The sequence below is a fragment of the Bradysia coprophila genome, assembly GCF_014529535.1.
Source record: "Bradysia coprophila strain Holo2 chromosome X unlocalized genomic scaffold, BU_Bcop_v1 contig_12, whole genome shotgun sequence".
In the NCBI taxonomy this organism is placed as follows: Eukaryota; Metazoa; Arthropoda; class Insecta; order Diptera; family Sciaridae; genus Bradysia; species Bradysia coprophila.
In genome coordinates this window covers 47,953-75,862 of record NW_023503293.1, presented here as the reverse complement: position 1 = coordinate 75,862, position 27,910 = coordinate 47,953, and the positions used below count along the sequence as shown (strand labels likewise).

Below are 27,910 nucleotides of genomic sequence, written 5' to 3'. Positions count from 1 at the left end.
ATATGAGGTGTGTTCCGGAAAAGTGTTTGTTTTAACGTCAACACAAATAAGACAGCACAAAATCTGTGTCTAAAATGACCAGGCCGCGGGCTGGCCAACATTTTTGATATGAGGTGATTCGAGGTGATTTCTCTAGCATTTCTCAACTTCCATCACGCTTTGTGATGAATTTGGATTTTAGATTTTGGGATTCGAGGTTATTTCTCTACTTCCATCAGGTTTTTACATGAATTTCGGTCATTTTCGACATAATTACCCTGCTCCGATGACGGTTCCTAGATTTTTGGTTATACAAAACACAGACTAATTATTTGAAGTAGTTGGTCCATATTTAAAAACAAGGCATCAGAACAGTCGGAGCGTTTGCTCCGACTTAGCCCCGTACGACCCGTAATCCTATTTCGTCCGTAACCATAATACGTCCGTAGCCGTAATACGCCGGGAACCCTAATACGTCTACAACCCTCTAATGCGTCTGTTACCAAAATGCAAGTCAAGTTGGGCATGGTCAAATTTACTGAAAGTGTTCATTTTTAAAATTGCGCATAGCGCAATTACGAAAGCCCGTACGAAGTACCTCTCAAATAAAACCAACAATTTACGACATTATTTTAGAAACCCAAAATTTTTTGCCAACTTTCTATTGGGTATTCAATTATCTCTCAAATGAAACAAAAACTAGCAAAATCGGATGAAATTTACTCGATTTATGTGCAAAAAACACTTAGGGCCGAGTAGCGGCCTTAGTCCAAGGGCCCAAATTTGAAACTTTTTTCGCCACGTTCTTTTCGGTATTCAATTACCTTCCATAAAAAACTAAATCTAGCAAAATCGGATGAGATTTACTCGATTTATGTGCAAAGAACACTTAGGGCCGAGTAACGACCTTTGAGCCCTCTCAACAAGCCCGCGTTGCATCTTACTCAAAAACAATGTTCAGCAACTTTGTTCTACTCGTCAATACCTTTCATTTGATATATCACAAGCAGCTATTGCGTGCGTATTTCGGTAGATATCGTCGAAAGACTGAAAAACACCTATAGGGCCCTAGCTCTGGAAGGGCCGACCCTACCACGCCCATTTTCGAACTTGACCTTACTTTTGTCGATACCAATCGGGGAAAAAAAGAATTTTGAAAAAAGGTTGTGATTTGCTCAAGCTAGAGGGGTCACAGACGGACGGACGGACGGACATTTTTTTTATTGCGGATTCGTCATCTATGAACATAACCAAATGCTTTGCCCTTACTGTCTGCTTCCAATTCGACGTGTTACAAACGGCATATTAATCTTATAAGCCCCCAGTACTTCGTACGGGGCTAAAAACCCTAAACTATAGAAGTGATACAAGTCCTTATGCCTTTACTTACAAAATAACTAATTTCGCTTGAACGCGCGTTCAAAAATTTTAACAAAACAAATTTTACTCCTAAAAATATGCGACCGATGAATTAATACGGAACCTATCAAGAAGGCGGTGTCATACGAAAAATAATTCAAGAAAAAAAAAGTCTCATGTACATATAGCCCCTTTGTGCTTCGCAAACCACAATAAAAATGTCAATTTAATAGACCATTGAACAAAATATTCATATCATACCATATACGGTACGAGAATGACTATATATTCATTCATCTTTTGCCAACAAATTTTCTGTCATATTAAGTGCCATAATACAACAATTTATTGTTGAATCTGACTGAGTGGAACGAAATGAACGAACAATAGACGAGTTGAACATATAGAGAATATTTCTTTAAGAATTAAGTTGTAAACATTTCATAGTTGAATTGAGTTGTGCAGACGAATATAATGAGATGTAAGCAGTTCCCTATTATAGAAGCTCACACATCTCGTTCGTTCACTTTTACGGTACTTGTGTTTTAATTGAATATTTTGATTTTGTTGAAGCTACACAGTGTATATTATGTAATTCAATTCCATTGGGCATTTAATACAGTCTTTGCTAATGGTAGTAAATAATTCGATAATAAAATCGAGTTAATAAATAAGTTTTTGTCATAAACTTAGCAATTTAATTTTGTATTATTTTGTATAAGACGTTGCGCGCTCGTTAGGAAAATGTTATTGCAGTTACGAGGTATTAGTTAGAGTCTTTTAGTCGATTTTAAATGTGGGGTTGGTTAGAAACTGGCGTCAGTCGTTTGTCGATTAATTTTGTGTAGGTCACGCAACAACGAGACAAAGGTTTAAAATATACAGACGAAAAGCGAGTTGAAAATTTAATTTACTGTAAAGATCACCGCTTAGCCATGATTATATATTTGGTCGGCACCGAATTAAAGAACTTAAAATATGTACGTCTGACATTAGGTGCATAAAGAATATATGCAACAAGTTGACGAACTCTCGAAAATTACAAGGACTTAACATTTGAGTGGCTTGTGATCGGTTCTAATTAATAATTTAAACTCAACAAAAACGACCTGCACGACACCGATTCCGTATACCTATTGCGTACTTTGACTCTATTACTTTCTTTGACGATGTAACATACCTTGCATCTATTGCGTACTTTGTCCCTATTGCCTATGTGCCCCTATTGCGTACTCGACGCTATTATGAACTTGTGTCTTGTGCTATTGAGTACTTGACGCTAATGAGTACTTGCGAGCGTAGCCCTAGTCCGAAATTGCAGCTTTTTGCGATGAGTATATAATACGAAGTACTTTTCAAATGAAACAAAAATTAGCAAAAATCACCTTGGGGTCCTAGAGCACTGCCTCAGTCCAAGGATCTAAATTTAACAACATGCAATTCGGTATATATTTACCTTTCAAATACACAGAAATTATCAAAATCGGAAAAAATTTACTAGATTTATGCACACAAACACTTAGGACCGAGTTCGTTTCGACTCTCAGATCCCTGACGTCCCTTTTCATTTTACTTCTACTCTTTATAGTAGCAACGCCATCTCTAATTATCTCTTTTCACTTCCATAGCTTCGTGTAGTCATTGTCTATTTCAGGTAATAATTTAAAGTAATGGCACACCAAAAACGTTTTAAAAATAACATGTCTTAACCTTCTTACAAATTCAAGTTTTAAGTCCAATAATGATCCAATTCTATTGAATTTAATTCGACTCGGAACTTGAAAAGACCCTTGTAAACAAATGTTCATAAATCGAAAAGAAGAAGAAAACACAAACAAACAAAAATCATCATCAAAAATACTATCAAGATTCTCAATCTGTTTTCATTTCCATTTTATCGCTGATTCAAATCAAATTATACGTGAAATTTATTTTATTTATTTATCAAATTCATTCATTCATTCATGCATTCTTGTTCTTTGATTCCTATCACATTGTATTATTTCCGTGTGTATAGCCTGCATGTACTCGGGTGCAGTGACCTAGTCCCCATGACGAAGCTATTCGCACCAAAATATCAAGATAAAAGGCTTTGGATGTTATTTGTTTCTACAACTTTTTGTATGAAAGGTATAGAAGTAATATTTCACGAATAATTTTAATAAAAACATTGAACTAAAGTTCAATACCGTGCAAACGTTTCCATATTTATTTTTAATGATACCTGAAACTACTAGTCATCTGTCGACGACAGAACTAAGCAAAGCGCTCTGATTAATACTCTTTTATATAGTAAACTTGCTAAAGATAATGAAGTAAAAGATTTTTTATTTTGCATACAACACTTTAAACAAAAGACGTAGCAGATTTATTAATAAAATTTCGATTGGCTTACAGTACATAAAAGTTTAATGTTTATTGCGTTTTTGGTTTACCATGTCTACTAACGCCTTTAGTAATTAGGAATGCTACTGAAGTTAATTTTCTCTTACAAAATACCGAGCCGTAATGTAAAATTAGTGAAATAGACGTCGGTTCGGACATTTTGATTTTGATGAGTTAGAAGTTTGTAGTCCGAACCGAATCCAATGGTTTTAATCATACTAATGTCCAATGTCCAATTACATACAATCGCTAAACCGAACTGGTGTGCATACGTTATTTTGAACCAGCTGGTCCCATTTGGAATTGTATGTGACCAGCTGGTGCAAAGTAACGTATGCACACCAGTTCGGTTTAGCGATTGTACGTTATATTACTTGAGGTAAAGTGACATTTTTTCATAGTGGTGAAGCTTTTGAATCAAATACCTCGGCTTCGCCTCGGATCGGTAAACTTTACACAGTAAGTACCATTTATCCAATTGATAAGACTTACTTAGTAATGTAATGAGTAATTTCTGTCGGATACTGCGATACAGTACTGGTTCGGAGATTTTTAATTTGACAAAGGTATCTCGAGCCGAAGACGAGCGATGCAACAACACAAGTCAAAATAACTATATCCGTAGTATATCTTACTCGCAAAAATCCGACACAAACAACTTGTAATGCTAGTACCAGCACTTCTAAAAGGTAATTGAAATAATAAAAAAACTTATGAACTGGATCATTAGGAAGTCGATGCGCTAAGAACCATGTCCATAAACAAAGAAATTTACGGACTACGAACACTTTGGTTCAATCTGATACAACACCATCTCTACAGTTAAACTTGTTTGTAATTTTCATATTATCTCCTAAATAATTATATCCTGGATATTATCCAGTGGATAATGGATGAGCGCATAAAATGCTGACAGCAGGAAACACAAATTGTATACCACTACCACGGGCGAATAGTATCGGCCTATTATTTATCTTAGAGTTGTCTTTTTATCGTACACTTTTTTGACTCGCCTGCGTTCGACAAAAAGACAAAAAAAATAAGAAGAAAATGAAAGCGAGGATATTTTAATTTAAATAAAAAAATAAAAAATATCAATACAGCGAGGAGGAGAAAAAAAAATGTATGAAAAACTTGTTGCTTCTTGCCTTGTAGCTGAATTCTTTGCGAAAATAAAGAAGAAGCAGAAAAAGTTCAACAGGAGACTACCCAGCACAAAAGAACATCTCCATGAAGAATAACTTTCAATAAATTATTAATGAAATTTATTGGAATTTTTTAATGAGAGATATGTAATTAAATATAATCATTCATTTTGTACTGTATAATTGAATTTTATGTTGTGTATGCTTTTTTCGATACGTGTTCCCATTTAAAAAAAAATGTTTTGTGTACTTGTAATAGCCGGTTTGATTATTGGTAAGACATGCGTGGTACATATTTCTATGGTAATGAATAACATTACAGATGTTTAACATATAGATGATGTTATCAGTGTTATTACCATATTAATGTTAATGGGAAGTATAATAGAGGTAGTACATGCATTTATTTATGGACCGAATTGAATTGGAATGTGTGCAGCAAGTGTAGAACTTTTACCATCGAATTTTTTCGGTTATTTTTAAGTACTTCGTGACTTCAAATTTAAATATTTTTTTCTCTCTAATAAATGGCCTCATTAGAATTTGATCAATTCAAAAACGAATTATCTATCACATTGTATGATCCCCTCTTATATCTTGTATTATTCGTAACATCCACTCAATAAAATACGTTTTAATGTCCTTTTCTGGTGCATGACCCCCAATGATTGTCCGAAAATAATTGAATGCTTTAAACCAGTCGATAACAAATCACCTAAACCAAAATGTTGTAACAATGAAATTGCTATAAACATTTTCATTATTTGATTTCTCTTCAATTTTTACTATTTCGCTTGTGTGACTCCCTGGTGTGCGTCCGTGTTGCAGAGCGTCGAGTTTCGATTGTCGACAGATGCAATGACCCTTACGATAATTTAACTAAAAATTCGGTGAGCGCAATTTTGTCTCAAATTTTGATTGAAGCGCAGATCAGAGCCTATTTAAGGAAAATTAAATTCACGAAATTTCCCGAGTCTCTCCCCTCATGTTTTATCTGTTCCTTTGAAATAAAAATAGATCATAGTGGCTCCATTTTTCTTATTGCGTTTTTAGTTTTTCTTTTTGTTTTTGGGCTAAATCGATTACATTCGGATAATTCAGTGGGCGAATTTCAAATAAGCTATGCATTTTGTTTCAGCTGTACTAATGCTTGTTTATACAGGTGAACTGTGTTGCTTGGGCTACGCATGGTAATGGTAAAATCGTTTACGTGTTACGACATGTTTCATTTTCATTTACATTGCCTAATCACGTAAAGCATTGTACTTACGAGGTTCCAAGTTGTGTATTTGACAAGTGGGGAATATAGCCATCCCCTTCGGGTAATGGGTAAAAAGCTCTGTGTAGTTTGGTCCTTTATATGGTAAAATGCATGTTAAAAATTGAAGTACAAGATTTGAAATCAACCGATTAAAAATACTGTGATCGATTGAATTAATAGACCCGATAATAATACTGTTCATATGCTTGCCGTCGACTGTATTTAAGTGAAACCAAAATTCAGAAATTTTAGTGAATTTTCCGGGAATTTACTTCCACAAAATAGGCCCTGGGTCAGATATTTATGCTATATTGAAATAAACATAGGATTGGTGCTGTCACTGCACATCGCGTGATAGACATCTGAAACGCCACTGGTTCGCTTCATTCGTATATCGTATAAATATAAGAATTTACTTTATGCTGGTCCATGGCAAATAAATATTGTTCGTAATGTGATATTACCACACTCGTTGTCACAATAATAACAAAGTGACATTGGGATCATCAGTTGTTTTTTGTTCATTAATTCTTTAAAAATATAGAGAAGAGATGCCACGGAAAACTATAAAAGTAGTAAAGCTGCAACAAAATACCTTTGCAGGGAGAGAAAACTGTTGATACTCAACATGTTTTCTGTTTTAACAGTTGGCTTGTAAAATGATTCCACACAAAATTTGTTTAACAAATGAAATTCTAGATTTTTTTATTTTAGTACTTCATTCTTGTTAGGCGCACTAACCAAAATTTAGAAAATAAAAATCTAGATTTTCATTTGTTGAACGAAATTCTTGTGGAATCAATTACAAACCGGAACAACTACCACATTAGAAAACATGTCGAATGTCACTTTTATCTGTCTGTACGTCTCCTTAATAATCGATCCGATAAATGTGAATACATCTTTTGTTGCAGACAATAGCAATCTAACTACTTCAATTCGGAATGATTGAACGAACAGCCTGATACCGCCTTAAAATCGTTAAACAACCAGTTGCATTAAATATGCAATTGTATATTTGTATAATGCATAAGTTCAAGTTTGTGAACACACATACGTACATATAGCGAAAGAACCGATGAAACAACCAAACGTTAAGAATAAAATCGTGAATCATTTAAGTTGATTCCAACAGAATTTTTATGATCTACAAATAAATATCTACAGAAACGTACAATATACGATATATAGAGGCACTTTTACTAAGAGATATGTAAAATTTGTTTCAACTTGTTATGTAAGAGTGTTCCATTCCATTTAACTATTTCTAGAAACGAAAACATCATCAAATAATTAAAAATAACAAAGCGAACATATTTATTTCACGTAACGATCCATAAGTTCAACCACTTTTGCTAGAATAATGCCGTTGTAAATTATCGCGGTTAGTTAGTTGTTTAGTTGTGAAGTATTTAGATGCTAGACACACAGAGAATGGCGTCTCAACTCTTTATTTTCAGTGTCGACAATTTTTTTTTTGTATTTTAATGCTGTTGAAAAATCTATAAGATCGTAATCGTTTCCCCATTTTTGTACAGACGTTATGTACACGTTACCATCGTGTTACATTATCATCAGATATCGTAACGTTTTCGCTTCAGAAAACGTGTTTCGGCTTGTAAAATTTAGTACCGCCATCGAAACATAAAATTGGAAACAGCTTAGTCCCGAATTTACTATTTCTGCATTGAATTAACCAGCTAACAATGAATAGGAGGGCACCCTCAAATCGAAAGTAAATATTTTCTCACATTAACGTTGCGAAAATGTTGTGTTAACACCTGTAATAAGATGAACAACGAAAAAATATTAAGTATTGCGAGAGACGTTGTGATTTTCGTATCCCAAAATTCGAACCAGACGAATTCGTTATAATTTAAAGACCCATACGAAGTACTAGGGTCTCATGCTATGCGATTACTTCAACTTTTTGTAATACGTCGAGTTGGAGTCTCTGAGTAAAAGGAGAAACCCTTTTTGGTTGCCTGGAGGTACCAAAGCAGCAATAAAAAAATCCTTCTCTTCGCCCAGGCGATTTAAACAATTCTTTTTCCCTGTTTGGCAAGGTCAAAGTCAAAAGTGAGGGTAACTTCGAAGATGGGTGATTTTGGGTCGGTTCATCCCAAGCTGTTGCCTAAGCGCTCTAGGGGTTTTCGAAGATATCCGAGTTTATAGATATCTGACGACCACCTCGAAAGTGTGAACCAGGTACAGGGTGCCAAGCGTTTTTGCAATTTTTTGCTTCATTCGAAGTATTTATCCGGAGAAAAAAGTTCAAGAAAGTCTGTTCACCGGATCGTGTGTTAGGTCCATTGGAGTGAGCGTATATCGGGCTACTCCCAGCGAATGCAGTGTTCTTAGCTTGTAACGCAGTAAAATCTCCAAAATCTCACCAATTTTCATGAATTGTTTTGGTTAGGAAAGTAATACAGTTGGTTTATTTGCAGGAATTCATACATTAATTACGTGTATCTGGAGTCGGTTAAAGCTGATTTCGCTAGCCATTAGAGGAAATTTACCCTAAAAATATGTGGAAATCAGCCTTAACCGACCAGCTACACGTAATTAATGTAAGAATTGCTGCAAATAACTTATACCACATATTTATGAAGAATGCATAAAAATTCCACTCATTCTAAAGGAACGGGCACTTGAAGATAGATAGTAAATTGAAAATTTCGTCGTAGAGTGACCTTGCTGCAAACAAAATGTCGTAACAGATACTTGTTGTGAGGCTGGTATGGCGAGTGTGGTATCGTTGTAAAGCTTAGACTGCAGGCTGATCAGGCATTGTTGTTTTGTTGCAGACAGGGTCAACCTGTGTATTGCAGATGAGTCCTAGTTTCGCCGAGGATGGTGAAAATAAAATTTTTCAAATATTGTACAATTCAGACAAATTTTGTAAAATCAATTCTCGGCGTTTAATAGAGCATGGAATCCTCTACCAATATCGCCATTCAAAGAGTTTCAAACTTTCTTCGTCTTGGACATATCACCATTCAAAGATGTCGAATCTTCGATTTTAGCTGTCTGTAGCTACGTGTTCAAGTTGTCGAGGGGAGCCGTTTCAATACGAATTAGCTAAGAATTAGTACCTCTATCCGTTGCGATAACAATCTGTATTCAAATTGACTCGTCGGTCCCGCACGGCCATGAGTGCCGGTTCTCCGAAACTCTATTTAAGTTTTGTTCAACCCCACCGTGTTTCAGCAATTTTAACATGAGTTATAAAGATAATTTAAGTGGATTTATGACCTTTACGGCCAACTACCTACATTGTATTATTCGTGCGGGTCCCTTCTTATATTTATTAGTTAATTCAACACGGCATTGAATTGAGCTGCAGCATGTCTAACAAAAATATTATCCCCTCCAGATCAACCGAATTACGTAGTCACAAACACCTTAAATTTCATTTCAATTTAATGAATAAAATGTTGAAGATGTAGATTAATAAAATGAACTTATCTTTGCACCAGCATAAAAATTCCCTCGTGAAGCCTCTAAAACCCGAGTTGTGTAATTCTGCAGCTAAGGATAAAGCTACCTACACTACCCATTTATTTAATTGCGAAGAGCTAGCAAATTACTGCATAAGCTTTGCTAATATTTCTCTACTCGGAGCATCGTAGCACAAATGTACAAGGAAAAATGTTTTTCGTCGCAAGTATTTTTTTTTCTCTGTTTCCTCTCATTCATTTGTACATGCTACAGTTATATTCTATGGGTTATATGTCTATTTATGTAAGACAAACTAAACTTATTTTTATGTTGAATATTGCATTGACTTTACCATATAGCAGATAAGGGATATAATATGAAATATACTAAGTTCTTACAATAAAAAAGGATTAAAACAATAAAAAAGATAAAAAGAACTCAGATTATCATTTGTCATAAGATTACATGGGGGGCGATGAGCTAGTAGTGTACATTTTTATGTATCTAAATATGTTCGTATATATTTGTGTCTGTATAGATCTGAAAAGGACGCAAAAAAGCTTATGTATAAAAATTAAGCTCGCTTTTTCATCATGAAAGAAAATTATACTTTTTTGTCAGAAGGATATTAGACGAAAAATATTATTCCGTTGTGTTGTAATATAGCAGCAAAAGATACAAAGGTCATGTAACTTATATGTAGCCTCTATCTCGAAACGGAATTGTTTTTGGTTTCGATTTTACTTCGGTGTACCATCTCTTTTCCACACATTTTTATCTACAAATCTTTCGTATTTATATCAAACAACACAGGATCTGTGCTGCTAGAAGATCGCATCTTATAACAGTATGATACGAATCGAATGTAGCAGAATTTTCGTGCAAATAAATTGCTTGAAGAAGTTTTCGTTTTCATTAAAAAAAAAAAAATTTATTCATTCAAAGGTCCCATTGATCAATTTCGAATAGGTTCGGTAATTTAATTTCTATTCGTTCATTTTCATAAATCTTTGCATTGAAATCAACATCACCCAACTACGTATACTACTAACAACAACAACACGATTGAATTTGATGAGGTTCTCCCCTTGTGTTGCCCTTTGAATTATAGGAGGTGCATAAATGTTGAGTTTTTATGGTAAACATCGTCAATAGCTAGGCTTATTTTCGCAATTTAAGTATTCCATATTTTAAATTGCCATGCTATAAAAATTCACATATTCGCGATGTACACACAATAAATCAGGGTAAGCGTGAATTTTCTGTTTATAACACCAGACATAGGTAATCAGCTATTCCAATATAAAACGAAAAGAAACTAACGAAAAAAGGAAGAACGAAAAAAAACGCTCAAAGTCTATAGGATGTCTCATGTGTCTCTATACACATAAAGAATTTCTCTGCATTACAGAATAGAAAGACGTTGACTCAGATTTTACAACATAAGAAGAGGAAAAAAAATAATATAAAATTGTCGACATTGCCAACAGCAAATGAAATTAAGAAATCGTGATCATATTATCAACATAAAAAAATCTTTTATCGTTGGTGATTTTTGGATGGTTTTTGTGTTGGCTTTTTTTTCGGGTGAACTCTGAATATAAAGTTGATTACGATCTTATGGGACAGATGATTTCCATTTAGATGTATTTTGATTGTTTATTTCGTTTTAGTAGTATATATGAAATGAAGGACTTTCTACATATATATATAGTGGCATGGAAAAGAAACGTTTTTTTTTTGGGCAACCAACACCATTTAATCGAAAACTTTTCGTTAGATTCAAATTTGAATTTCCGATTATCGTCACTTTATATGCATTCAAAAAAAAAGTTTCCGATTTTCTTTCTTCATTTTAAACAGAATAGACATTTGGCACATTTTGCCCAATATGCTCTTATGTGCTCTCGCATCGTTCACTGTTCGTTCGAACTGTGTAATTTTCATTTTTTGTTCAGTAAATAAATCACATCAAACAAGTTTATTTTTCCAATAAGTTCGTTTGTATTAGATTCTGTGCAATGTCACAGACACAAAATATATGTTTGTGTATAAACAGAACAACATAAACCTCGAAAATAACACAGTACCAAATGAATATTACGTGATATTACCATTAGAGACAAGTGCTTAAATTCACCATCGCATACACATATTTTTCTTTAAAGCGCACACAGAACATAGAAAACGATATGTCTTTCTGGATGTCTGTATACGTTCAGCACGTGCTTACGATTTTCTTTTCAAAAAACAAAAAAATTGTGTACAAACGTTAAAAGTTGAAAATAAAGCGAAAATTACATACTTCAGTCATAATATATAATGTGTATTTCTGTACATTTCGTCATAAGAAAAGTTGTAAAGAGATGCGGATTTTGTTTTTTTTATTTATTTATTCACAGATGATGTCTTACAAAATCTCGTTTCGATTCACTCAACCTTATTGCGATTGGGATGCTGCGGAAAATACGGACGCAATGCTCGATTGGAAAACTTGCTGACAATTCGAAATTAGAATTCAGATACAGTGCAGTTTCGGAGGAAAAACGACTTGGTGTGTCGAATCGTGAAATATAAATGGAATTCGTTTTTGCAGCCTTTCCATCAACAATTAGGGTGGACAGGGCCTATTTTACGGAAACATGTTTCTCAAGTTTTTGAAAGTTTCCAAAATGTTTCTGAAAAGTTTCTTAAAGTTTCTAGAAAAGTTTCCTTAAGAAACTTTAAGAAACTTTAAAAAACTTTAAGAAACATTTTGGAAACTTTCAAAAACTTGAGAAACATGTTTTCGTAAAATAGGCCCTGGGGTGGAAAGTAGATCCATTTTCCTTTGTATTTTCTATTTCTATGAACTAAACAAAATGGAAAGTCCTTTGAAGGTTACGAAAATGAGATACAGCAAAACTACATTTATAGTTGAATGATCCACTCAATCACTCGATGCCGGAGACTCTAAAATCAAGGTTGGCGCTGGAAGAGTCGCAACGCAAAACAATAATTTTGTATTAAAAAAATTGAAAATACGATCATTCCACGAGGGGTGCAGCTGAATGACTCGATCATATTAAATCGAATTTGGTTTAAAACAATTGTCACAATTTAACGTTTCACTGTTGCAAGTTTGCAAGGTTTTTTTTCGAAAATAAATCTTATAAAAAATATAGTAAACTTAAGTCAACTGGGGCATGACTCCGCGTGTACCTGTAACTATTTCACCCGTATAGAGACTTATAAGGCTAATACTCTCCCTAGCAATAAAACTCTCAGCTTTCGGTGTCAAATTCACATCCTATTTCTTTCTGTCTGTAGAGAGAGTATTGATAAGGCCTTTGTATAGCAACTAAAGCAAAATCATGTCTAAATTGTACTGACGTCACCTGTAACTTCACTGAAAAAATGTATTACTTTACTAATGAGCTAATGAGGCTTTTCCATCACGGGTGAAATTTTTTTATCTCGCTCGTAACGAGGTGCAAGAAATCTCGTATCACAATGAGTAAACGTACCTCGGGCTGAACTAAAGCCCTCGGATACTTTTACTAATCTCGATATGTGATATCTCATTACTTCACTGATGTATAGTAATCTACCATTAACTGTCAGCTGGACCACAAACACACAAACACGAGTTTGATAGTGGCTTGATACGTGTTTTGTACACATATAGGTTACTACAAACTTAATGTGTGTTTGTGGAGAATCTAAGGTTAATTCAGTTGAAACAGAGAAACTCCATTTTTTTCCGGTGGTGTGATGTAATCAAATCAACGCTTTTCCTTCGGCATCTAGCACACTGCACAACATTTTGCAAAACATTCATTTCCATTCCGAAGAATGTTACTCATTATTTAGAATTAAAGTTTATTACTGTTAGTGAAACGGAAGTCTCTAGTCGTTATTCGCCGGTATTTTTCATTAATGTACAGAATCCACTTCCAGCAGAAATACCTGCTGCAAATGCAAAGAGCGTTTAAACCGTACAACGATTGTTATAATTACATCGTCTGATTCCGAATCCGAAAACATCCATATAATATTTAAAAGCATTACCCATTACCCATATTACATTAAAATATCATTTAATACAAATTGTTATTTGCATTTCATGAAATTTCAAGCTGACATTAATTATGCATAAAATCTCTCTAAAGGCATCTTTACACAAACAGGAAAAGTTTCTCTTCTCATCTAAAAGCTAAAAACAAGCCTTTTACAATGTGCACAATGTTTTTTGTTCAATTTAATTGGTATTCCATACACAAGAATTTATGAACGAAATATGTGTAGTGTTGTGTGTGTGTATATATCGTTAAGCAATACCAACCCAGATCTTATTATATGGAAAATATAATATGAGGTTTCGTTTTTCAGATTTTCTTCTGTTGCGTTTTATTGTTTTATTGTTAAAATAGGAACAATATGTGTGTGTCGTGCATATACCACACTTTTAACTTTCAAATAAATTAGCATAATTGCACCGTTTTTATTAACATTAATGGACCTTAGAGTGTGGGTGAAGTTTTAGAACATATTCGATGTGTGCATTTTGTAAAAGGTCTTAATGTTTTATCGAAGCAACGTTATTTGTACAATGTTAAAATTGCAAGTATACTTTATTAATCGCTGGATGTTAATTACAGAATAATTTTCTTCTTTTTTGCCATTTGTTTTGAGTTGGTTTCGGTTGAATTTATTGCAATTGAATAATTTAGCAGTTTGTTAACAACGTTCTGAATTTATGTAGTGAATTGAGGTGAATTATTTAGTTTAGTAACACATAGCCTATTTTAGGAATTAAATTCCCGAAAATTCTTGAAATTCTCGAAAATTCCCGAAAATTCGAAAAATTCCCGAAAATTCTCGAAATTCGCGAAAATTCTCGAAAATTCTTGAAAATTCCCGAAATTCTTAAAAATTGTTAAAACACTAGAAACTCGCTCCGTTTCGATTTTACTGTTCTTCAAAGTGTGGTAGTTTACCTCTATGGTGTGGCTTTACATATTTCAAGGGACAAAGAGCTATTTTTAAGATTTTTCGATTTTCCGATATTGGTGTCACCGCCTTCGTGATCAACTCAGAGGTTTCTTAACCTGTTATATCAGAACCTTAATAGAACTGACGTGTATGAGGGAAAAGTAAAAGTTTTAGTTCACAGTTCGAAGTTTTTACCAATGAATGTACATACTAGTTATGGCAGATTTTTCAAAATCTGTCGATTTATACTGAACGCACTCATTATTTTTGTCAAGATAAAAATAAGCGTTAAAATCCGTTTTGAAAATCGTTATTTCCTCCGAGGTGACATTAGACCGTACCTGGGTGATTTATCCTGCATTGGTCTTTACGCTAAGAGGGATTCTTTTGAAAAACAGCCTACCGAAATCGGACGCATTTTCCAGTCGACTTTTTTATATGTGCCTAGAAAGGTATTCGACCCTAGAAGCCAAAGCCACTTTCAAAAAAATTCTTCGAAGTTTGTCTGGCTGGTGAAAGGTGATCAAAACCGAAAACTTGCACTTTTCTTACAAAAATTTCTCCAGTTACACGATTCGTACAGGGTCGTGTGGGGTGTCATTAGAAAGGTAATCATGTACTATTGAGCCAAATAGGGACTTATTGTGTTTAAAATTCATCGACACTGAAATATGTGCAGTTGAAGTTTTCAACCGGAGACTTACACTGTTCTTACTGAAATTTCTCGAGGTACACAAAAACGTACATGGTCGTTTAGGGTGTCATTTGAGAGGTAATTTAATGTGATTTTGTGCCAAATAGGGTCTTATGTGGTTTGGATGCATCTACGATGAAATAGAAGTTGAAATGTTTAGGTGTACATATTTCATCATAGATGCATCCCAACTTCATAAGATCCTATTTGGCCGAAAGCACATTAAATTACCTGTCAAATGACACCCTACACGACCATGTACGTTTTGTGTACCTCGAGAAATTTCAGTAAGAACAGTGTAAGTCTTCGGTTGAAAACTTCAACTGCACATATTTCAGTCTCGATGAATTTTAAACACAATAAGTCCCTATTTGGCTCAATAGTACGGGTGATTACCGTTCTAATGACACCCCACACGACCCTGTACGGCTCGTGTAACTGTAGAATTTTTTTTTTAAGAAAAGTACAAGCTGTCTATTTTTGATCACCTTTCACCAGCTACACAAGCTTCGAAGAATTTTTTTGAAAGTAGTTTTGGCTCCTTGGGTCGAATACCTTTCTAGGCACAGATAAAAAAAGTCCACTGGAAAATGCGTCCGATTTCGGCAGGCTGTTTTTAAAAAGAATCCATCTAATTCAATGTTCGAGCTTTTCATTTTTCACTTCTTGCTGCGCTGTGGCATTATTTTCAAGTGATCAGCTTTCTTTTTCTACATGATTTACGTTATTGAAAGTAATAGGATAGCGCAAACAAATGAAGATCAGCTCAGCCCTCAAAGTGAGGTCTGTAGTTCTAAATGTTTCATTTTAGACTTCACCATTCATGTTTCCTATCAAAACAATTTCTTTCTGTTTGGTTTTAATACCCTTACGTGCGTTGAAATTTTCCCTTTTAACTCATGGACTCTTGCACTCATCAAACTAAAAAATTTGGTACGCGCCATGGGCACGGTACCGAATTTCCCATAGGGTAATACGCCTCTGAGTGGTTTAAAGGTGTCATCGAAGAACAAAGTCCGAAAATCAATTTTAATTTTTTTCACTTCCTAATGTCGATATCTTTTTTAGTTGCTTATTCTAGAATTGTTATCAGTATACTTAAATCGGAAATTAAAATCAACGAATTGTTGAGTTGTTTACTTGCAATGAAATTCTCGAAATTCCCGAAAATTCTCGAAATTCCCGAAAATTCTCGAAATTCCCGAAAATTCTCGAAATTCTCTAAATTTCCCGAAAATTCTTTAAGAAATTACCTAAAATAGACTATGTAAGTAACAGGAGTCATGTTAAGTAAATGAATTCTTTGTAATTGCGAATCTATTTGCTACTTTTTGGAGCATTGAATATATGGAAAGAAGAGGATTTCAATTCGCAGTCTTTTTTTCTCTACAACGATAAATCTCTGTAAAAGTAGTTATATTAAATATATCAACTGTGAAGGTAAATGTTAAAAGCTTTGAATCTCGCTGGGAATGACGTAACTTATTTCCGCTTTTTTTTCTCTGATGCTTTCGATTGCGAAAAATGTTTCTAATAAAATCTGGAACGGAAATGAAACATTTGACAGTGTCTCATGCTGTTGATTCTATAACTCCACTTACTATAAACGCAATATAATATAATATTAATAATTGCGGATAGCTACACGGATACAGCATTACCATAGCAACCACTTTGGAACAACTTATGGGAGGTTCATAACTTTCGTGATATTCCAAATCGACTTGATAGATAGACATAAAATAGGTTATACAACCTACCATCCGTTCCACATATTTTTGTGTATTTAAATGCAGCCCAAGACGGATTTCAACTCCATAATCTTACTGAGATTTGATAACGATTTCACAAAAATTGCATTCTTTACAATTTTTTTTTTTTTCGAAATGACCCGGGTACAGTGGCTACTCGCACCCAAATTCCACAAAATAAAACTTGTAACGCCTACTTACGACTTATTTTTTATCACATATGAAGTCCAATTTATCCTTTGACGAACTGTACTGTAAGGTTAGGACATTTTGTTCATTCCTAATGAATTTGCCATTCATCGAAATGTATAAGGAAGAAGGTACTTACTTGCGAGCCTAATGTATTTACGAATTGTAATATAAAGGCATTTTGTCTGACCCTTGCGAGCTGATCCTTTTACAAACTGTTCGAAGTGTACCTGTACATGGAAGTGGTTCGATCTTATTTATGAACAATAAAGTAAAAGCGTTCTGTTTGACCCTTCCGAATTTTTCCTTTTACCAACTGTAACTAATGTTTCGTTCAATCGATCCTTGTACGTTAAATTGAAACCGTTTTGTGGTTTTGTGACCCAGGAGCGAATAGAATCTACAATAATAAGGACACTATTCGAACCCGGACTCGAAAAGCAACTACCCTGTATTTTAACGAAAAGCGAGAGGACTACCGAAACGTAAACCTTTTGAAAAGTTTAATTATCTGTTGTCGACAGAAACGAATGAAGCGAGCGATGAACAACAGCTAATGTGGTTAAAAAAAAATGAAGTGCAAGAGCTGGTATCAAAAACTAGATTGTACCAATGTAGAAGTTTAACAAGATACGATCAAATTCTCAAATTCTTATAAAAGGCGTTGGTTAAAAGTGCTTGAAGTTCAGCATTCAACATTTTTTATGTAAATATTCGCGAAATAATTCCCAAATTCTCATGTCTGATGTTTTACCAACAAAGAATCATTATCATTACTGAAAGCGCTTACTGCACACGACAGTAGCAGCTCCTTCTTAATACACTCCCTTTCATCCAGTTTCTCGAACCATAGAATCAATCATACTTAAAGTTTATTCAATTTCAAATTTCTTCACCCAACTCTAACACATGGATAAAATTAGATTTCCCATAATAAACCAGAAAAAAAAAAGAATATTCTGACCATAACTTTGGTAATAAAATGGAAAAACCATTTCCATAAATTATAATATTTTGTACACATTTTCTCTCCACATATATCAACAAAAAGATGAAGTAGAGCAAAGGAAAAACCATATCCAAAAATATATAACAAGTCGATTTCGAAATTGTATATAATTTTTATCGGTCTATTGAATAAATTCCCAAAATATTGACGTTTTATATGCTGCCACTGTTTCCTATGGCATTAGACTCGATGGGAAAAAATGTGTATTCAACAAGATTTTGAGAGGTTGTAAGAAACGAATACAAAGATAAAAAACAAAAATTTCTTTTTCCCCCCCAAAGCTCTAAGGAAAATAGACCGAAAAAAGGAGAAGAAAATGTATGCAAGTGATTTTTTTCCATCAGAAGAAATTGTATATGCTTAAGAAGATCATATGATATTTTATAATGATATATACGTACGTTTGTATAATAAAGTTTTCATACAACTTTGCTTTATGTTTATCGTGTATGTATCCGAACGTAAAAGGATATATTTTGTAGGTTTTTGGTTCATACAATTTTACAAGAAAACGATAAAAGATTGTTTCTCATACACATTCATATGTACGTATGAATAGACAACAATCTTTTTGCTCTTCTTCGTCTTTTGCGCCATTCGAAGAGTACATTCTAAGATTTTGATGTTATTTTCTGAATTTCCTTAAAAATCGGAAAATCTAATATTGTGTAAATGTTCCCGATGGTTTGATTATATACAAAAATATATATGAGAACTGTTATTCACTGGGAATATGATGAAGATTCGAAAAGTTTTTAAGAAATTTGCAGTTCTTATATCATATTCAATAACGGGAGCAGAGGTAATACATCTTTACGTGATATAAGAATTTATTTTTTATCATTATGTAAGCTTTAATAATCCATTTTGACGATAAGATATTGCAGCGAATCGTCCAAACGTTTCAAGTGGAACAGGTTTGAAAGTGCTTTTCCGTTTGCCATTTATTGCATTCGGAATCCCATTGCATTTTGACTCGATAATAATAAAAGCTTTATAAATGGAAAATAGAAAGAAAAATATGAAATGAAATCAGTTTTTCAACATAATTTCTTGGTAGTTTCATAATGATGATAAGGTTTTTGAGAATAACAAATCGTCGATCGAGATGAATTTCAAAAAAGGTTAAAAATTTAAATTGTTCAATTTAAGTACATCGGATTCCGTCAATTTAAATCTCTATAAAACACATATCTATTCTATTCTAATCATATAATTCGACTAAGCACACTTCATATCCTAACGTGATCGAAAACCAAAAACTTTGTGTTACAGTTGACGTCAGTTGAATTTAGACATTATATTGTGTCAGCTGTTCTTCAGCTGTTCGATTCATACAATTAAAAATGTTTTATACTTGTGAAATAATTGCATTCAATTATTTAGTTTGAATGAGAGGACAGACTGAAAAACAGCTGAAGGAAATTAGTTCTTAAATTTCTCTGATATCCACTGTATTGCTTGTTGAATAAACACAAAATACATGTCAAATGAAATTATAGACAGTATAGAAATACTGAATGTATAAAAATGCATCATGTGCTATCAAAGATGGGTTTAAGGTTTAACGGATCGGTAGATGTCCATCACTTATTGATTGAATTTAACAACATTTATCCTATCAAAATTCAGATATGAACACAGCTACGTGCTCTACATATTACCACTCCCCTTCCATTTAAGATTAATTCTAAATAGAAGAGGGAAAAATTAGTATCTTTGAAATTTCTATTTTGCCACGAGAGAAAAAAAAACTCTTGTTCAGCCAATGGAAGAAACAATAGTTGAGAAAATAACAATTTTTTCATCTGAATTGTCATCAGAGAGAGCGTCAACAAAAAGCCATATTCTTTCTGCATTTTAGTAAAGATAATGAAGTTATTCTGGTCGCACAGATGAAATAGTTATTTGTGCAACGATGGAAACATTTCGCGGGCATTGTTGACACCTGAGTAAATGCAAAATCTCTAGGTAAACACAAGTTTACGGAGGGGTGGGGAGAAAATTACTATTTTCTCGCCTGCGTTCTGAAGAGTTCCTTTTCACGCTAGCGATGCGAAAATTCTCATTTCGTCCGCTATGAAGCGTTGTGAAAATAGTGTTTTTTTGTCATTTTGAGAGGCGCCATTTTAGGTGAGAAAATAATCATTTTCTACCCTAAAATGGCGGGTTCAGCCATGTTTTGTGAGAAAATATTTATTTTCTACCTTAAAATGGCGGGTTCACCCATATTGTGTGAGAAAATGATCATTTTATCACCTAAAATGGCTGAATACCAAATTCACCGCTATTTAATTTATTTTCTTCACAGTGGACAAAAATGCGGATGTTTATGTTCACTTCGGTGAGAATTGTATTTTTCCTAACGCATGCTAGGAGACTTTTACAGCGAATGAGATAGAGGATTCCAGCACGAGCCGGAGGCGAGTTCTGGAATCGAGTTCGCTTAAAAAGCCTCTTAGCATAAGTTAGAAACAACGTTTTGTTTATATTTCGACACTAGATAAACAAATATATATTCGACGAAAGAACGATAAACCGAACTGTTTCCGGTCTTAACAAACAAAAAGTGCTAGAAAACAAAAAAGTGCTAGAAAACATCGACATTCTACCAAACGAAGATCAACACACAGTAAAATACATGCCTCAGTATGTATCTAATTGAAATATAATTTGTACCAGTAAATTGATGAAAAGACTGTTTCGATATTAGCACGTTCGAAAACGAATCGTTGGATCGTTGAATGTATATTTATTTTGAAGGTTTCGACTGTAAAAGTTCTGAGATTTCCCTTGAAGTCGTGTTGTCAATAAATTCTAACTTGTGTATTTATGTGAATCACACAAATAATTTACTTGGGGATATACCTTTCCTTAATTAGAAAGTAAACACAATGAAATGCCACTTTATTTACAAATAATTTTCTGTATTTACAATATCACAGAATTATGTCAATCATGTATTTTTGCATATTACTTTATATTATACATCGATCGAGGCCCTTTCAAACAATATGTTCGTACCGCTTAGGTACAGAAAATTCAAAAATTGATTTAATGGGTGGTTGGTAAATATTATTGGATACCACCCTCATCTTCTAAGTTAAGTAATTTAATTCGATTGGTATACTTTGACAGAAGTTGTGTATTCAGTTGTATTGTGCAAATATGAAAGCCATTAAATCAAAGTTTAAACTGAACCAACTAAGTAGCGTTTGAAATATTCAGGCAATCATATGGAAAATGAAGATGCTCAGAAATGCACAGCACTGGGCAACAATTTAAAACATTTTTAAAGTACACGAGTGATGGCATTGTAGGTGGAGTGAGCATTAAAAACTTCTGTGTTGAGTTAAGTGTTGTCTCATGTAATTTAAGGAACTGCATCTATTATCGAGGGGATAATCACCGGCAAAAAATTTGTTTCAATGATTCCAATTTCACTATTCAATTGCAAAAATTCCACTGAATTCCAAAAAGTCCAGTAATGCAAATAATTAAGAAATTAAATTGAAGCACAGTTAAGGTCATTCAAGTATTAGTCAATGCTACAGTCCTGAATATTCAATTTAATTTCCACATCATACATCTCTGTACTGAACATACAGTTCTTCCAAGTATAATTTTCTCATTCTAAACTTGTGAAAGCTAAGCGTTCATTTTTCGCTCATTTCTCTATGGCTCATAAACTCAACAAACCAGGCACAATTTTTGGGAATAAGTTTCCTCATTATTTATAAATTTTTCCAAAATTTTCCTGTTTTTCCAAAATTTGCCTGATTTTTCTACTTTTCTCTAAAACTTTCCAGTAAAGTCTTTCTTTATATTTCCGAAAAATGTGGGAAAAATGGTGAAGATTCAAGAAAATTAGAATAAGGTTTTCCCAATTATAATCATTGAGGAAAGCTTTTACACAACTCACAACCCAATTAAAATTACAAACTTGTTAAGTCTACCCTTGACATTTGTTTTCAAAACTATCGCCTTGTTTCCAACAGAGAACTTGTACCTCATCAATAAGATTATACGATCGGCCGTATGATTTTCAAAACTAGAAACCATTCCCCACAATTATATGCATTCCCATAGGAATTCTGCCCGGAAGGACAAAACCGTGAGTTTGTTGTTCGATGAGTTTTGGACATAATAATCGATGTAACACGAAATCTGTATAACATACAATGGATGAATGATTTTTAATTTGTATACTTCATGGATTTGGTGAAACAAATTCAATCAAACATTGCAGGTAAATGTTTAAATATTGATGTGTGCGCTTGATAGAACAGTTTTCCCAACTACACCGAAACTAAAATGCATTATTTACATGAGATCAACTAAATTCAAACGCAAAAATGTATACTTTATAATATCAGTCATGTCAAACCACGAACAACTATAATATGACTTGATATGACCTAAAGAGTTTTCCTTAATGTCCCCAGAGGGTAGATTTTGAATTATTGAAAAAAAAAATTGTTTAACTGCCACGATCGTTGTATGCATATTGCATATTTCCATTGGTTGTACGAGTATATATTTCCAACGGAGATGATTTATGTTTTAGCCACTGAATAAAAACCAGCATACGGAAATATTACACATAATATGAAAAATGGAATTCATATGAGATTTCTCGATTATATCAGAGGCTAGTACTGGTACACATGCATGGAAAAAATTACTTTTTATTAATTTAATGAATTATTCGGCATATAAATCATAAATAGTTTTTTTTTACAAAAAATTTAATATTTTATGAAAATGCTGGTAGCTAGACGGTTAGTACAGCCGGACACGAAAATTTAAATCGACACGAAACGGAGCGTTTAAGTTTTTTAATTTTATGTTAGGCCATTTGAACTTCCGTCCATGTGATCGACAGAATTGGAACACATTTCTGTTTTACATTTCGCTCTTAAAACATAATATGACGTCCATAATCTACAATTTTATGAATTGTTGGTAACTTATCATTAACTCCCTTAACGACCATTTGGCGAATCAGTTAAGGTACGAGTACAATGGTTAAACTGAACTGAAGTAAGTAAGTATTGTCCTAGCTTTGAACTGTAGTCAGATTAGTAAAAAAAACTCTTGCGGGATAAAGGTAATTATGTCTTTACTTTTAAAATGTCTGATCTCGGTGATGCACTCTGCGTCTGAACTCAAAAATTTACTAAAGAAAATTTTCAAAAAAAATGGCAGTTTGTGATTACCTCGATGACTTCTTCTTCCATCGCCAAAAAAGATAGACGCAACTTCTTCTACAACAAATCAAAAGGTATTTTTTAACCCTCAGCCGATGTGTCGAATGATTTCTCATAACCTTCCCATAACATATTGAAAGTTAATTTTTCGATCCTCGGCTGATGCATCGGATGATCTTGACCATCCCCAACATCATCGGCAACAATGACCCCACTAAAAATTCCTTTACAATTTCTAACACTGCATGTTCTACGGAATCACTTTTCACACAATTTTGTTTTAGTAATAAAGGACCTGGGCAATGCCCAGTGGGAATTATAGTCTGGTTGTGTTCTCACACCGCATGAAGTATTTATAAAAGTAGTTCTAAAAAACGGAGTATGACAACACTGCAGCCAAGACTAGATAGTAGACTACTGTTTCAGGATTTTTTTCTAAAAGCTGAAGAAGTGGCAAAACCAGCAAAAGTAGGCGGAAAACAATCTTATTCGCACAACTTTTACAACTATTTCAGGAGATTGGCTAAAAAGCTGAAGTAGTTGTAAAAAGTAGTTGCAAAAGAAACGTATTTAGCCTAAAAACAAGCCTTGACTGCAGTGTTGCCAGACTCCATTTTACAACTACTTTTTATAACTACTTCAAGACGTTTTTCCTCAAAATTTGCTAAAAATTGAATTTTCTAGCATTGCGTCATTTTTCACCTGAGAAACAACCAACAAAGAACTCTCAGTAAAAACACACATGTAAATTGAAGGAACTATCCATTTTGAACTATATAGAATACAACCCCCATACGATTTGTCCATATTCGTCATACCTTACTCCAAATTGTCCATATAAAGTTGCACTTATGTCACTCAAAATCTAAATATTTACGGAAATTTTGACAAAACCACAGGCATACATAACAGTGACACACCCCATCATAGCAAACACAAATATCCTTATGAATAAATGATTTGGAAATGTTTTGTGTGTTATGCCCACAATAGGATAGACTTTACCCGGCTGCCAACTCTTGTGTGTTGTTTTGCTTACTTCCTTTGAAATAAAGACACAACATAACAAAACACCACACAGTGTATAGTTTACATACACATCTACACATATTGCACACTTTCTCCTTCCTGCATTTTATGTAATTTTTTTCCAGACGAGTGAAACGTACTTGAAAAAACCATCCAATAAAATATAATATGATATAACAGTCTCCCTAAAGAATTACACATCGTCGACTCACCCCTTCATACACACAATTTATAAAAATACAAAGAAAAAAACGAAATTGTTCCAAGTGCGAGAAAACATTGTGATTCATTCGACAGCTATTTTTCTAGCTTTGTCGTAAGTAAGCTTGCCACAAAAATATGTATAAAACTAACAGTAACAGTAACAACACATAAATTTTACAATTGTATTAAGTTATTATTATACACATAATAAGATTGCTAAAGGACACGAATAAAAAAAAAGAAGGAAAACCCCGTACATCAATAATGTTCCTTGCGGATAAATATGGGGTGTTACTCAGAGTTCGGCTATTCCACCAGAACAAAGCAGTTATCATCGTGTTGGAAGTACATTAAATTAAGATCTCCTATTGTGTATTCTATTATCATTGCGCGTTCAGTACACATTTTATAATTCGTATATCCGTCACCGTAATAAACAACAAGCATTTTTGTAACTCAATAAAAAGAAGGAAATTCGGTGAACCTCATTATGTGAATTATACATTGAAAAATGAAACTGAAATGAAAAATATGAAATAAAATGTGAAGCGATTTTTCTTTATCGTAATTGGAAGTCATTCAAAGAAAGGAATGAAAAAAAGAAAGAAATGAAAAAATTGAACTCTCGATTCTATTGTATCATGTTATTTCTTTGCTTCATGCGATATTGATAGCATTATTATCGTCGAAATGCGACCGAAAGAATTCATTTTCTTTAAGGAAAGAAAATATTTCAAAGGCAGAAATTAATAATGAACAGAAGGACAGTCTTTTGCCTTATTCGTATCTCGATCAATTGAATGGTATTTATGAATTGCATTGAACATTTCAGTCGAAGATTCCTATATTGATGGCTGTCCCGCTTCTTAGACCGGTGTAAAAATAAGGGACTAAATGGGTCTCATAGGTATCAACCAGACTAAATAAACTAGGTTATAGTAATGCCACTTTGTCTCATGCAATCTAGTATTATGCCATTTAGTACCATGTCATTTAGTCCCATGTAATTTAGTCCCATATCCTTTAATCCCTTGACATTTAGTACTATACGATTTAGTCCTATACAATTTAGTCCAATACGATTTAGTCCCACATGATTTAGTCCAATACGAAATTTTCCCTTCTGATTCAGTTACATATGAATTAGTTTCATTTAGTCCAAAACCGCTCAACATATATATTTTCTCCTGTTACCTGATTTTAAGAATGGTCTGAAATAACGCGGAGAATATGCACTGATTACAATGCTTGTGAAAAAAAAAAATCCAAAATCATTAGCCTTTCACACAAAAAATAAAAAAGTTTTCCGTTTTCTCAGTTGAATTTAAAAAGAATTTGCATACAAGACAATGATAGAACACCGTTGAAGTTTTATTACATGGTCAATCCGTTGCGAAAACTTTCGTTTTTATTTCTAAAGCGCCTAACGTTGGCAAACAAATAGACAAACAAAAATCCATCTTATTAGCAACTTGTTTGAACTCAATTACCAGCTTACCAATTAGCATCAAAACTTAACCCTCTGGGTACATTTCATGATCCTTAAATACGTTATGCGAATATTGAATGAACGTTTTTTTCCTGCGCGCTGAAAATTTTGTCTGCACTTGTCAAATGAATTATACGCTTAATTATTAGCTGAAAATATTTCTGTTCAACTCCTCAAAGCAATTAATGTGACCCAACATTTCTAGACACATGTCATTTCCGCGTAGCAGCTCCAGGGCTACACAATTTTTCGGTCTCTTTTTTTTTAATTGCAAGATTCCATGTAAAAGCGTTTGAAAATAGAAATATTTTATTGTTCGAGTACTACAGCAAGCGAAGAGAGTAATGAATTAAATTTTAATTGAATTATAAAAATGTTAACACAGTTTCATGCCATTGCAAACAAAAAACGGGTGGGTAAATTACCGTATATTTACGAATGGCATATAGTTGCTTGCATTTACCGACAGACACCCGCTTTACGCCAGTATTATAATATGTATAGATAAAGGCACACTCACACACACACTCCTCAACACAAAATAATGTTTGTGCTAATGAAAACAAACATGTGGCGAAGTGGAAAAACACAAAAATAATTAAATGTAATTTGTTGAGTAAAATTTTGTACCAGGCTGGTTTTACACAGAGGCTTACAAGAGAGTATATTAAAGGCTTCAATGTTTTATTTAAGCGATATTTTTATTTCGATAAACGGGGTGGGAAAATGCTCCATCCGCTGAAAATAATTAGGAAAATGGTCTACTTTCACAAAGGACTTGATCTGGTTTATGTGTTTCGTCTAAAACGAAATTGTGAATCCAACCAAACAACAACAATTAAATTACAGACAGCAGCGCACAATTTGCAATCAACGAAGGGAAAAAAAGAACAAAAAGAAAGGAAATAAAAAACATCTTTTCTTTATGAGGGATTGTTTTGAAAAACAGAGGATCGAAATCGGACGCATTTTCCAGTGGAATTTTTTTAATGAGTCTAGAAGCCAAAACCTCTTTTTAAAAAAATCTTGAAAGCTTGTGTAAACCTTTCTAATGACACCCCACACGACCATGTACGTTTCGTACACCGCGAGAAATTTCTAGAAGAAAAGTGTAAGTTTTTAGGTTTTTTTCGGTTGAAAACTTCAACTGCACATATCTCAGTGTGGATTAATTTTAAACCCAATAAGACCCTATTTGCCCCGAAAGTACATGCAATTACCTTTCTAATGACACCCCACGACCTTGTACGGTTCGTGTGTAGCTGGAGAAATTTCTGTAAGAAAAGTGCATGTTTTCGGTTTTTGATCACCTCACACTAGACAAACAAGCTTCGAAGAATTTTTTTAAAAGTGGTTTTGGCTTCTATGGTTCAATACCTTACTAGGCCCATATAAAAAGATTCCACTGGAAAATGCGTCCGATTTCGATCTTCTGTTTTTCAAAAGAATCCCTCTTATACTGTTGGTGGTAACATACGTACGTACAGACATTGTACGTATATATACGTTTATACCGAGTCTTATACGAAAAAACCATTTTCTTTTATTGGCTTCTTTTTCATTTATGTGGTCTCTCTAATGTTATTTTCAGTCGCAATATGTGTGAATCTAATTAAGCATCAAACAATTAACGCTTTCGTATTTATCTTCAAAGAGTGATTTATTGACCCCGTATTGTATATTCTTTTCATCTTATAGAAAAGTTCGACAACAAAAAAACCCGCACCAAAACAAAACAAAAACTATGCACACACATTAATGATAATGATACGAGCATTGAATTTCGATTTC

At 33.7% G+C, this 27,910-nt stretch overlaps 1 protein-coding gene and 1 long non-coding RNA gene across 13 annotated transcripts in view; both read right to left on the bottom strand.

Moving 5' to 3' along the window:
- The window catches only part of LOC119067469 (collagen alpha chain CG42342), a 221,188-nt gene that overhangs the window by 170,025 nt on the left and 23,253 nt on the right, over positions 1-27,910 (bottom strand). The gene's annotated exons all lie outside the window — the stretch shown is intronic.
- Positions 651-16,208, bottom strand: LOC119067472. Its single transcript, XR_005085947.1, has 3 exons — positions 16,176-16,208; positions 15,557-15,561; positions 651-661 (listed from the first exon to the last, which is right to left on the bottom strand). It is a non-coding gene; the product is annotated as an uncharacterized LOC119067472 (long non-coding RNA).